We start from the raw sequence: 14,235 nt of genomic DNA, 5'->3' as shown, positions 1-14,235 counted from the left end.
ATATGTAAGTCGACTAGAATGACGTGTAGAATTACATGGTCCACTTTACTTTTCTGTTTAATAAAGATAAAATAGGTTTAGTTCATATCTGGACCATTTTCGAAATTAACATGTGGGGTCATTTCAGAAAAGTTATATGTTTTTCCAACCTAATTTATTATGCCTAGATAAGTAGTTTATTTATGTTTCACATCTTGCAATGTTTAAACAACATTTAATCTTAATGAGTACCTAAATGGGAGTGAACAAAATATATAAATTGTTGTGAATTGCCATGTCGTGCCTTGCATAATTAAACTGGACGTACATCATATTTGTTGTGCATCATATCGTGCATATGTTGTGGTCTTATCGTGTGTTGATTGTTGTTCCGGATTGTTTCGTCTCGATAGAGTTCCGAACCGCTTCGGAGTGTGAGGATTAGTTCGAGTACATGGTCCGTCTACTTCATGGATTCGTTCTTATTCGAAGCGGGATCACATGCAAGATGACCATTTCCCTACATACCATTACTATCATTGCCATGCTAGTTGACTCGTTTATTTCACTATGACTTCCAACATTGCCATGAAAAACCTGTTTAATAAGGCTCCCAACATTGTCATGAAAAACTCCTAACCTTTTCACAACCTAGCAAACCACTGTTTGGCTATGTTACCGCTTGCTCAACCTTCTTATAGCGTTGCTAGTTGAAGTTGGAGTTTCTTCCATGTGAAAACATGGGTTCCTTGTTATATCACCATATTATTTCTATTCAATTTAATGCACCTATATACCTGGTAAAACGTCGAAGGCTTAGCGTTTTGGCTTGGTGTTTTGTTCCGCTTTTGCCGCCTTAGTTTCGGCTACCGGTGTTAAGTTCCATATTGAGCGCTCCTAACATTCTTGGGCTTGTTATGGGGACCCCCTTGATTTTTGTTTTGGGATAAAATTATTATTGCAAGGCCAAACATTGTTACTACATTTGCCTAATAACTAATAAATTTGCATAGGGAAGTGCAGGCCCCGATGGATAATTAATCAATCCCTGGGCCAGTGCTCCGCATGAGTGTTGGTTCACCTACCTAGCAGTTGGTAGTGCCACCTCGCGGCAAATCGAGGCATTTTCTGGCTATCGTCCACTTTTCATTGACGGTTGATGCCCATAGATAGAGAGCACACAATCCTAGATGCGGACCTGGTTCACCGGTTGGCATTGCTGGAGTTCTTTTACCTTTATCTAGCGTCTTGTGTGAGGGATTCCGAGGATACTTTGGGCTATCTTGAGGTTGAGGTTTTCTACGAGGAATCAAAGGAGGTCACGGTTTTCCGCGGTTGAGGTTTCTGACGTAGTGTGTGGTAGTTTGTGATGGACTTGTTGGAACACCCCTGCAGGGTTACGTATTTTGCAAAGCCGTGCTCGTGTTTATATTGCAAAATTGGAAACTTTGTTTAACATCCGATTCTAGATAACTGGAAGTAAGCTTAATTAAAACTTGCCAACTGTGTGCGTAACGTGACAATATTTTCTTGTGAGTCCTGGATCTGAAAGAAGAAATGGTGGGCTTATGTTTGACGTAAACAGGTGTTCAAGATCACTTGGTGATCATTCTAGTTCACATCCGTTATGCATAGATCATCCCCCTTTTTTTCTTTCTGTCGCCTCACCATTTAACCGTACCTGACCCAATAAGCTTTGCTAGTCTTAATACCTTTGGAAATGAGATTGTTGAGTCCGTATGGCTCACAGGTTACTACAACACCAGTTGTAGGTACAGGTAAATTGATACTTTGACGTGAGCGCAATGATTATGATATTTGGAGTTTTTCTTCTTCTTCTTCTTCATCGATCTAGGGGGTTCCAGGCCGACAGCTTGGGATAGCAAGGATGGACGTCATTATTTTATCGGTTTGTTTCGTCCGTAGTCGGACCCTACTATTGAACGTGGTGATTGAATATGTTATTGTATTTATGTGATCTTGATGTAGCTTTTGGAGAGTGTAAGCCAATTCCATATACTCATCTCTTCTCTACTTGTACTTCTAACGATATCCATTCTTGCGAACCGATGAGATGCGCTTCTATCCCGTCCAGGCCTCCCCCAAGCTAGAGCGATGCTTTCTTCTTCACGAGACGAAAAATTATAGATAAAATTCCAATCACATGAACAAGATGCATAGGATAATATTTTTGATGAAACTCCAATTACAATCGATTCTAGTTCCAAGATCCTATATCATCACATAGCCTATACCATGCCAAATCTTCCCCCCCGAAAGATGAAGGGAAAACCTTCTTCTTGGATTCATCTCCGGATCAACTTTGGTTGGTTGTCCATCTAAGTTCATTGAACTTACTTATATTTAATCGAAGCATCTGAATCTGATACACCAACCTGGAAATCAAATATTACTATAGTATCTAAGTATCAGTATTTTCCAGATGTTCTATAACCCGATACCTTGCATTCTGTCTTTCTCTGATTGAGTACCGATACTCACATCGGGACCTTTATGGACTGCTAGACCCATTGCTGGGTTATTATCCGAGGCATCCTTTACATTCAAAAAATTCTTGAGATATTGTCCCCCTGATACATAATGCCATTGATAAATTGTGTCTTCTCCTTCTGATTAGTCGTATCCTATGCCCTTGTCAACCATGCTCTTCACGCATGCGTTAATTACTCTCGAAATTCATGGTATATGTCCCTAAGATGCCCCGATGGATTGATCATATGCCTTCCTAAATCAATATGACCCAAAAAGTTTTCACGAGTATTACTCTTCTGGTATTTTGCCGGATATTCTTTCAAAACTACAACCTGACCAAAGGCGAGGAGTAAATGGCCGGTGATGCATTGATGAAGCGGGAGTCGACCTTGAACTTTGTGTTCATGCCCATGGAAACGACGTTGATCCTATCATAGAAGCTTCTCGTATTAATAATCATCCTTTATATGATTTGATCTGGTATCTATGGTTTGGTACTTTGCAACCGTTGTTCCGACCATGTTGTCCTACCTTGATTTCATTCTCAGACGAGTTAAAGTACTTGTATTCTTTAGATCAATACATCGGTCCGAGCTATAATGTTGATCTACCTCCGAGTAGTATCCCTCGTATCTCGAAAATAACAAGGAGGTACATAACTTCTTGTGAGCTCCTCATCAACCACGATATTTTCATTAATTCTACTTCTCCTCGTGTTTTGAGTTATTGGACCCTCAGGGATACCGATGACTGAATCGAGTATGCATTGGGATTCAACAACTCATAGTAGTCTCCTTTGCTTATGGGTTCGTACTCGCTGATGTTTTTCCAAGATGTAGGCTGCATTGTCATCGCCATGCTAAAGCTTGACCATACTATCTATGCCGTTCATCACCGGAACACATTTTTAATTGTGCTATAAGCTTACATCGATCTTTATACATCGTGTTGCTTGTCTTAAAAAGGAAATCTCGATTCGGAGCTAGCAGTCTTATCTGTGGTTCTGACAACCTTTAGCTTAACCATTTCTTTGCTTGATGTCGTCGCTGATCGATTACATCTTCATGAAGCTTCTCTACAAATGTGCCCTGATCATCATCAGCATTCTGAGCTCTTGCATGGTATCAATCGAATGCGTGGTGAGAAATACCATCCTTGCCCCTTGATGATTTGTATTATCATCGACATCCTTGTTTGCCTTTCCCTCCAACACAAACGTGTTCATGTTTTGTGTTGTCCCTTAAGTTCCTAGCTATCCAACTTATGTTATCTTCTACCTTGGAGTATTACCATCTTTAAGTCAAGAATGTTGTGAGCATCATTGCACCTCTTAAGAATTCTTGATATAGTAATGCTTTTCGCTATCACCATTCATTTCTTGGTCCCTTGTTATTTCAAACCGAAATACCAACAAGTGAACTCTCATGTGTAACTCCAATACTTCTGGCAACCCTATTGCCTTGAGGTTAACAACCGATTGATCCATTCTTAGAGTGTTGGGTGTTGACTCATCATTTTTGACATTGGTTGTGCTAATCCGTCCATATTTCCGAGTGCACCCTTCGACCAATGTTTAATTGTTGTTGTTCCCTCGAGCATATGACATTATATCATTTGACTTGACAAATGCTATCTCCTTGATATTATAAATTTTGGAAGTTCAACCCTGTCAAAACCTTGAGGGATTGATGTTGAGCCCATCGACCACACCCTCAACTTCTCCATGGTTTGTGATGAAGATTTTTAAAGCACTATATTTGTGCCTAGCTCATGGAGAATATATTTGATAAGAAGAAGTTTTTTACCAAGATTCATGTGCATCCTTGCCGTCGGGAATATGTGAAAGTTTTGTTTCGCTTCCTCTCAGGAAATACCAAGTCACTCACGCATGTGCGAAATGTTATATGTTTTGAAGATATGCTATCTTGACTCCATATAATCTCTCTTAGCACCCCAAGCCACTTATTGATTTGATCAAGGAAAAGAAGTTCCTTCATAAGAGTGAGTTGAGGCTTACTCAAGGAACTCGATATCCTCGATGAGGGTTCTCAAATCAGAACTCGAATGCATTGTGTTGTAAGATTTCCATGTGGGCACCAATGTCTTGACATTGTGTTCATGTGTGTTACAATCCAACTCATGATCCAATATTTGCTTCCGTAGTTCATATCCCGGGAATCTTGCATTATCATCTCGTCTGATTTTGGTGGTCCCCTTTTTCTCCTCAAGCACCTGGAGACGGAGGTATCCTAACACCAATCAGATCTCTATCTCCGACAGTTATGATGGTTGGAACATCTTCCAATAATTATAACTTTGGTCTTTAGGTAAATCAGTACGGTGCTGTCTTTCCAACGCACCGGGCCGAAGGACCTATTGTTATAAATTCTTCCATACGTAAGGACAACCATTCTACCATGCGAAAAATATATGACTTATTTCATAAGTTGTTCCTCATGAATCCTCTTTGTGTAACCATTGGTCCGGCCCTTAGCCGATGACCACGTCGATACTACCTCGAAGCACGGATGTGGTACTTCAAATTTCAACAGGAACATTGGAAGCACAATGCTAAATTTTTCTTGATCAATTATCCAACCTGTATGGTATGGGTAAACGTCATGAATTCTTCTTGCCTCTTTGTCTAAATGGTTATGTACTTGATGACCTATCATGTATACCATACTCTATGTTTTCCTCGGGAATGGTATACTTTAATACGTGTGTGTGTGAACACATTTTCCTTCCTGTTGGTCTGTTTGACCCTTCTTGTGGCATAACTTATCTAAGAAGTGTTAATTCCCTGCTTAGGTAAAAATCTCGGTATACAACTCTGTTAGTAAAACCCTGTTACTATTTTGGATAACATTCCGGTAACCACCGGTGGACGAGAACCTTGCCTATTGGTCCGCCTCGTTTCAACAAGAAGGAAAATGGTTCTAGTCGTCCCCCGCCCTTGGTACCAACGTTATTGCCAAAATAACTGACAGGTTATCCTCTGACATGTCTTGTTACCAAGACCGTATAAGATGTCGCCGCTCTGCCTATTCTTGGCCCACATGGTGGACCCATAACCCAAAGTTCCACAGGATTGAAAGCTGACTCTACTGTACACCCTTGACTCCAAAGTATCCTTTGCACTTGGCTCATATGAAATTCCCTAGCCACCGTTCAAAGTACCGATCACTCTTCGGTCTAGATGATACCCAACACGCTAAAGATCAAGTCTGCATTATTCATGAGAATCTGCAGGCTGCTTAGTCTCGTCAGAAGAGTTAGTATGATCGTCATCATCAAGATATGGTCTATCAACCTGGCAAAAAGGCTTATCTTCGTGTCACACCAATGAGAGGTGCACGCCATTTTGGGATCAAGGGCAAGTTAGCTCGTCGCTATATTGGTCCTTTCACTGTTCTCGAAAGGCGTGGAAAAGTGGCTTATCAATTGGAACTGCCGCCGAACCTTTCTTAGGTTCACCATGTCTTCCATGCGTCTCAGCTCCGCCGCTGCCTCAAGGATCCTATTCGAGAAGTGGATCATGATATGCTTGATCTGCAACAAGACCTCTCTTACACTACAAGAAAATTGGTCTATTGCAACGAAAATATTATCACAAAATAATTTTCATTGCAAAAGTCTCTTTCTATCACCACATTTTGATTTTTGTGGCGACTAGAACATCGTAATGCAACATTATGTTGTTGTGGCAATAAGTGCCCAAAGTATTGCAAAAAAGGTAGCCTTCTCGCAACAAAAAAAATCATTGCAAAAGGTCTAGCCTTATTGCAATGAACAAAGTATCATTGCATTAGCTGTTACTATTACCACAATTTGTGTATCGTTGCAGTATTTTTATTTTCCCGCTCCACACCGATTGTCTTTGGCGGTAAAGAGCCTTCTCATTTCCCACCAAAAACCTTAATTGGTTAGTTTATTTTCCACGAAGAGACCTTTTTGTTCCCGGCAAAAAATCCTTTCCCCGTACAGATAAGGTGAGGTCTTGCACGAACTCCTTATAACTGCTATCAATCTGGATTAAACTTGTCTATAATCTGACTTCACCTATTAGCAAATCAGGTTTACTTCTTCCTCCGTCACGACGGCTTCACGGCGTTGGTTGACGGGATAGGCGACTTTACGACGTTGGTCGACTAGAAGATTCCTATACATGGGTAATGCCTTTCTCCACCCTTCTCTGCAACGATGCGGCGACCCTGTTCACCTTTTCCCTACTAGTCGGCGTCGTCGCCTAATCCCCATCCCATCTCCTTGCTGAGTACAAATTCGCTGTCCACGGCTCTCACCTGCACGAAGGGGAATTTTTACGGCTTCCAATTAAGATGGGGAGGGAGGGCCATGTGCCGCTGCCGCTTGCGCGCGTCGGAGGGAACAGGTCGACGGCTGCTGCGCCACAGCTAGTTGTGCCGATAGGAGCAGCTTGGGGCGAACGGTCACCTCGGCGCTGGGGCTTGCCGTGTGGCTCCGATAGGAGCCGCTTTAGGACCGACGGTTGCCAGCGCGCTCGGGGTCGCCTCTGCACCGGGGCTTGCCGTGCGGCACTGACCGGATTAGCTGCAGTGCCCATGGCGACCAACGCACTGGGTGTCGCCATGTCGCGTCGCCGGATGGTCGGTATCTGTCGGAGGTAGGGCGAGATTGCCGTCGCTCCCGTGGACAGTAGGTGCACTGCTGTCCAGATCTAAAACTATGTCTCCTCTGCTTTGTTTTTCTCTCGTCTATTCCTTTGTTCTCATCAGGTATTTTTTTCTTTTATTCGAAACTTGCGGCTACATCGTACAGCATAATCAGGCATCAACTATTGAATTCATATATCAATTGTACGATGATAAACCACATGGGCTGGACGAACTACAAGAATATATGCATGTAGTTTTAAACATTCAGCCCTCGATCCTGCTTTAGCCTGAATCAGATGTGCCTTTCAACACTTCTTCCCATGTACATCAAGTGAAGGGACCATATCATCATATAGTGCCTCGTGGGCTGCAGCAAGAATAGTCAATTGGCCATTTTGAACCGGCTTCTTCTTGCGTGAAACTGGAGCTTAAATAAGAGCTCCGCCCTTTTGTTTAACTGTCTCTTCTTTCTCTCGTCCCCTCTTCCCTGACAGACGTAAATACACACTTGTGCTTCTACTGTGGGCAGCCGCATACTCCAGGTAAAATTGTTGATACCTTCTAGAGTGAAAGGTAAACAGGAATATGGATTTAAGCCTCAAAAATAGTCTTCAAAGCTACGATCTGGCAGTGGCACTGGATTGTGATCTAATTCCGATTGGGACCTTGACCCTACGCTCCCCGATTAAATGTTCTTTTTCAGTTATAGTAAATATAGTTATCGAACAATTGTATGATGCCATGTGCCCATGCATTTAGCCTTTTTTTTCTTGTCTAGTTTGAAGTTATGAGGCTTCGTTTTATTGTGATCTTTGTATGTCCATCCTTTCTTTCGATTTCATAACATGCTCCCCATATCAAAATATTCAAGATATCCGTCAGATTTTGGCTCATATAAAAGCTGATACATAACTCTTGTATACAACAAATGGTATTACCTTGTAGTACAATTGGTTCAAATTTTACTCATCCTTAGAAAAAAATTGTATGCAGGAAAGGTCGAAGTCAGGATAAGGAAGAAGCTTGTTCCTTGTTGCCTCAAGTACGACGTGTGAGAAGGTTTGTTTCAGTTATGTCAACATTCTCAAATTTTCATATTTCTAATACAGTCACGAATGTAATAAGTTACATTCAGTACATGTGTTTTCTCATTTTGCTAATACCTAATTTGCATAGTGTTCAATGTTAAATTCGATAAGGTTTGTTTTGGTTATGCCAACATTCTCAAACTTTCATCTTTTTAATTCAGATTCATTTTGTTGACAAGTGTGTAAATCCCTTGTCTAATTTTCTAGTTTAAAATCAGCTAGATGGCTCGAGATAGGAGTTGTATAGATATGAATAGGGATTCTGTAGAGTGGCAGAGTGGCGTTAAGGAATTTTTAGATTACGCTTTTGAAGGTAGTCCTGGAAGATCAACCGCTCTATGCCCATGTAGAAGATGTCTCAATGCTGTTTACAAGGAAAGGGATGATGTACACGTTGATCTGCTGATGAATGGGATGGATCCCAGTTATACTTGCTGGAAGTATCATGGAGAGGATTCAAATGATGAAAGTACGGCTGAAGAATCTGAAGGTGAAGGTGTGAGAGGTGATGACTTTGTAGTTCGTGATTTGCTCAACACTCTCATACGTAGCACCGAGCCAGAAAGTAGCAAAACCACATGTGAAGCTAGTAGTGAAGAGATGTTCCATGATGATGGTAATATCCCAGAAGGTTCTGCGGAAGGTGGAAGTACCCAAGAGCCAAGTGGATGTGCCAAGGCTTTCTTTTCTTTGCTGAAGGATGCTGAAAAGGAGTTGTACCCTGGTTGCAAGGAGCTCATGAAGCTTTCTTTCATTGTGAGACTGTACCAAATAAAGTGCTTGTTTGGATTGAGTAACAAGGCTTGTGAGGCAGTACTTCAATTGTTCACACAAGCGCTTCCAAAAGGTCATTGTATTCCAAATTCTCTCGAGAAAGTTTAGAAGGTTATCCGGGATCTTGGGCTAGACTACCAAAAGATACATGCTTGTATTAATGATTGTGTGCTATTTTGGAAGGAGTATGTTGACATGGACTATTGTCCGACCTGTAAGGAATGTAGATGGAAAGCTGCTGCCATTGATGACTTAGATGTGGAGAGGAGAAACCATAAAGGGAAGAAGCAAGTGGCACGTAAAGTTCTAAGATATTTCCCACTCACTCTAAGGCTACAACGTCTATTTATGACCGATGCTACATCATCATATATGAGATGGCATAAGGACGACCGTGTGGATTATGGTATAATGCGACATCCTGCAGATTCTTTGGCCTGGAAGCATTTTGATAACATTTATGCTAAAGGGTTCTCTTCGGATGCATGGAATGTAAGGCTCGGGCTCGCATCTGATGGGTTCAACCCGTATGGGATAATGAATGTGGCATATTATTGTTGGCCAGTGATTCTAATTCCATATAACTTGCCTCCTTGGTTGTGTTTGAAACAACCATATTGGTTAATGTCGATGATAATTCCTGGAAAAAAGTCACCAGGAAATAACATCGATGTATATCTACAACCTTTAATAGATGAACTCAAAGATCTATGGTATGTTGGTGCCGACACATATGATGCCACAACGAAGAAGAATTTTCGGATGCATGCAGCCCTCATGTGGACAATTAATGATTTTCCAGCTTATGCAATGCTATTTGGTTGCAGCACAAAAGGAAAACTAGCATGCCCATATTGCCACATGCAGACAAACCATTTATGGTTGAAATATGGGCACAAGTACTGTTACATGGGTCATCGTCGTTTTCTAAGCCGTGACCACAAGTGGCGTAGAAACAAGAGTTGCTTCAATAACGAGACAGAAAGTAGAGATGCTCCAGTTCCACTCTCTGGCAATGACGTGGTACAACAACATGCATGTTTTGAGCAGGAAACATTTGGAAAAACTAGAAAGAGGAAGCGTGATGATGATAATAAATGGCATAATTGGAAGAAGAAGAGTATATTTTTTGATCTCCCTTATTGGAAGAACTTGCTTATTAGACGTAATTTGGATGTTATGCACATTGAGAAGAACATATGTGACAGCTTTCTAGGGACATTTCTTGATATGGATGGTAAATCAAAGGATACTCTGAAGGCCCGTCTTGATTTGCAACATTTAAAGATAAGGAAGGATCTGCATCCAAATGTGAGTAATGGAAAGTATACTTTAAATCCAGCTTGTTATAATTTGACCAAGGATAAGAAGAAAATGCTATGCAAGTTTTTGCATGGCGTAAGGATGCCCGATGGTTATGCATCAAACTTAAAAAGATGTGTGGACCTCAAAGGTTGTAAGGTGTCTGGACTCAAAACTCATGACTGCCATGTCCTCTTCCAGAAACTTCTTCCCATTTGGGTACGCAACATACTCCCCAAGAAATTTGTTGTTCCATTCCTCGAGCTTAGCCTATTTTTTGCTGCGATTTATCCCAAGGAATTGAGTCCTGAAGAGCTAGTGAAGTTGAGCCGGACAATTCCAGAAACTCTATGTCGACTTGAGATGATCCTGCCACCACAGTTTTTTGATATCATGATGCACCTTCCTATTCACCTTGCCAAAGAAGCTCGATTAGGTGGCCCTGTCGCTTACCGATGCATGTATCCCGTGGAAAGATATTTGCGCACACTTAAAGGATATGTGCGGAACAAGGCTCACCCAGAAGGTTCAATTGCCGAGGGCTACATAGCTGAAGAGTGTCTAACCTTTTGTAGCCGTTTTTTGATAATATTGATACCAAACTAAACCGGTCAGAGCGTCATGAAGCTGCAACTAGAGATGAAGGACCAGTTGGACTTAGTGTATTGGGCACAGTTGATCACTCAAAGAAAGGTTTCACATTTGAAACACTTTCTAAGGCAGAGATGAAGAAAATTAGGCACTACATAATAACAAACTGCGAGGAAGCCAACTCATGGATCGAGTAAGGATGTTTGTGTTTTTTTCTTTTTTCTTCATGGTACATTTGCACAGTTTGAACCTACTCAACATTTTCCTTATAGTGAGCATTTGGATGAACTTACAAGGACTGGTGCTCGCATTGTCCAGAAACGGCACAAAACGAGTTTGTAGATTGGTTCGAGAGGCGTGTAAGGACATAATACGTAGTAATTACTTATGATCATGTTAATAAAAATACTTTTGTATTATCTAATAATGTGCATGTGTTAATACAGATCCAGGTACTTCACAAAGAAGGGAAAGTCAATGATCTTTTGTATGCCCTATCTAGAGGACCTGACCCTCGAGCTTGTGTTTATAACCGCACCTTCATCAATGGGTTTTTCTTTAGAAACGCTAGTGTAGAAAGAGATTTGAATACCCAAAACAGTGGTGTTGTTGTGAGGGCTGATGCTCGATCTGGCAACCTTGATTGGTTTGGTGTGATCAAGAAGATTATTTGCGTAGATTTTCCCTCAGAAAAGGAGGTAGTGCTATTTCAATGTGACTGGTTTGACGTGCCCCCTGCCAATAAAAATCAAGGCACATGCTATAAGAAGGATGATTATGGCTATATCGATGTAGATACTACCGTACTTCGATATAGGGATGATCCCTACATACTAGGCATTCAAGCAGAACAAGTGTTCTATGTGAGAGATGTCGAGAAGATAAATTGGGCTTCTATTGTTAGAATGAAGCCACGATATCTATATGCCATGCCATCCACAGGAGATGATGACGATGGAACCAGAGCTGATGTGGACTTACTTGATATTGTAGTTGGAGATACAATTGTGCAAGGCATAGACGAGGATGTCGGAAGTTGGTCTAGATCTGGCATGGAAGGTGTGAGTGGTGATGCTTCAGATATTCCAAAGATACCCGAAGTTGATGCCGGAGATGATGAGCTTGAATCAGATAGTGATTGCTATGATGATGATGAGACATATATAAATGACGGTCATGTTGCTCATTTAGTAGTCGACGAATCTGATGATGATGAGTTTTTTGTGTAGAACATTAGGATTAAGTTTTCTATAATATATAGAGAAAGAGATCTGCATGCTCCTGTTGCTTGGTGTTATATCATGTTAATGTCAGAAAAAAAATTCAATACCATAACTCTGTTCTTTGCACATTGAATCGTTCAAATATCTTGCTATTTTTACTAACATATGTTTCTTAATCGATTGGCCCCTTCCTATCTTTTGTAAATAGTGGATTCTTGCTACCCTTTTGTCATGCATTTGTAGGATATGCTATGGCATCAAGAGAAGATACCATCTTGGCTCACCAGAATCGACAAAATACGGAGCAAGAATCTCGTAATCTGCACTATGTACATTTAATTTAGCAATTACACACAAATGATATTCTAAAGCCTCTGACAATATGTACTTTTCTTTAAATGATGGCCTCTCAACCCTCAATTACTTGATTAATATCTCATAATCACCAATGCTATGTCCATCCCCACTACTTCTTGCATTTGGCTCCCAGGAGGATACATAATAAATTAGTAAGAACTATGGAAACAAGTGAAAGTTAGGAACATGTGATTAATGTTTGAAGCTACAGTCATCATACTTTGTGAAAATGCCTGCAGGAATGGATACATCAAATGATCTGGATGGCGCTCCAAATTTATCCTCAGGGCGAGAAAACACTCAAACACGAAGGGGTATGTACTAGCTTCAAATATTATCATAATTCATATGTATACAATCATGTTTGAGTGTGCCATTATAGTAACTTTGAAATATATTTTCTAGCTCTTGTGATCAGTATTGTTGAGAACTATATTTTTTGGTACAGTGACAAGGGGCTCTGTATCATCATCAAGGGATAATACCATCATTGCATACAAGAATCAGCAGAGTAGACAACCAACATCAGGTACATGTTATGCATTGTTCTTATCCATAGCCTAACCTCAAATCCATACTACTGGTCAATTAATTGTACAATGACTTGAATCCAGAAAATGACGTGACAAATATTGTACAACAAAGTAACAGTATAGAAAGCCGCACAGAACAGTCCAAATGGCCATCGCACGCATGTCGATGTCGTACACAAATAGATATAGGTAAAATTTCTAACATTGCTGTTGACTTTTCTCTGTATGACTACATGGCAAGTTAAAAGCAGAGTTGCTTTTCTGGGATTTTAATTGATAGAAAGTGGTGGCCAAAAGAAGAAGGGGCGAGGTGTTCTCAAAGGAATCAAGGTCGCCAAGAAGCGATTCGCCAATGGTTCCTCAAAGCTTCACATTGAATTTTCCAAAACATTGGGAGGTTCTATTGGAGAGAACTATCGTTTGTTTGTGGATGATGTGGTGGTTTTCATGAAAAGGAAGGCATCACTCATTGGTGTGAACAAGTGGTCAAACATTGACTCTTCTGTGACGGATTCAATTGTTGCTGATGTCATTGTAAGTAGGAGTATAAGTTTGTACTTCAGCAATTTTCATAGCCTATCCAGCATCTATTTATCATTAACAGGCTCATGTCATTCCGTTTTAGGCCAAGTGGGATTTGGAGGACACATATTCTACTAAGGGAAAAATACTAACAATTGCTAGAGAGCGCTATAGAGGATGGCGGTCAACTTTGCATTCCACATACAAAGCATACAATACTGATGCTCAAAGAAGGGCCAATAAGCCCGAGGATGTTACTCCAGAAGAGTGGGATTATATGATCAATTATTTTGGCACTGATTTAAAATTCCGGGTTACTTCTATGTACATTACTAGTAGGTGTAGTAAGTAAATTGTATTAGTTACAACATACCTCTTAGGTGTAGTAAGTAAATTTTATTAGTTACTACATGCCTCTTATTGTATTGTGTATGGCAGGAGCTTAGCCAAAAAAATACGGAAAATCGCCAGAAGCAGAAGGCGAGGCATATTGCTGGTTCAAAATCGTACTCACAGATTAGCTATGAGAAGGTACTCAAAAGAGTTGACGTAATGCACCTTTGTACTGTCAACTTTCAAGGTTCTCAATTTGAAATATATCTATACTTGTAGAGGGACGAGGAGACGGGGAAGGAACCAACTATTCTACAACTCTGGCAGATCACTCATACACGCAATGGATCATGGTCTAAGAAAGAATCACAAACTGTTTATGTGAGAAACATTTTCAAGCGAA

General features: G+C 40.7%; 2 long non-coding RNA genes across 2 annotated transcripts; both read left to right on the top strand.

Moving 5' to 3' along the window:
- Positions 1 to 12,716: 12,716 nt before the first annotated feature.
- LOC123446319 lies at positions 12,717 to 13,097 on the top strand. The gene is made up of 3 exons (XR_006631305.1): positions 12,717 to 12,758; positions 12,893 to 12,973; positions 13,059 to 13,097. It is a non-coding gene; the product is annotated as an uncharacterized LOC123446319 (long non-coding RNA).
- Positions 13,098 to 13,451: 354 nt separating this feature from the next.
- LOC123446318 lies at positions 13,452 to 13,639 on the top strand. The gene is made up of 2 exons (XR_006631304.1): positions 13,452 to 13,511; positions 13,603 to 13,639. It is a non-coding gene; the product is annotated as an uncharacterized LOC123446318 (long non-coding RNA).
- Positions 13,640 to 14,235: the final 596 nt, after the last annotated feature.

Source organism: Hordeum vulgare, chromosome 4H (assembly GCF_904849725.1).
Source record: "Hordeum vulgare subsp. vulgare chromosome 4H, MorexV3_pseudomolecules_assembly, whole genome shotgun sequence".
NCBI lineage: Eukaryota > Viridiplantae > Streptophyta > Magnoliopsida > Poales > Poaceae > Hordeum > Hordeum vulgare.
This window is presented reverse-complemented; position numbering and strand designations above follow the sequence as displayed.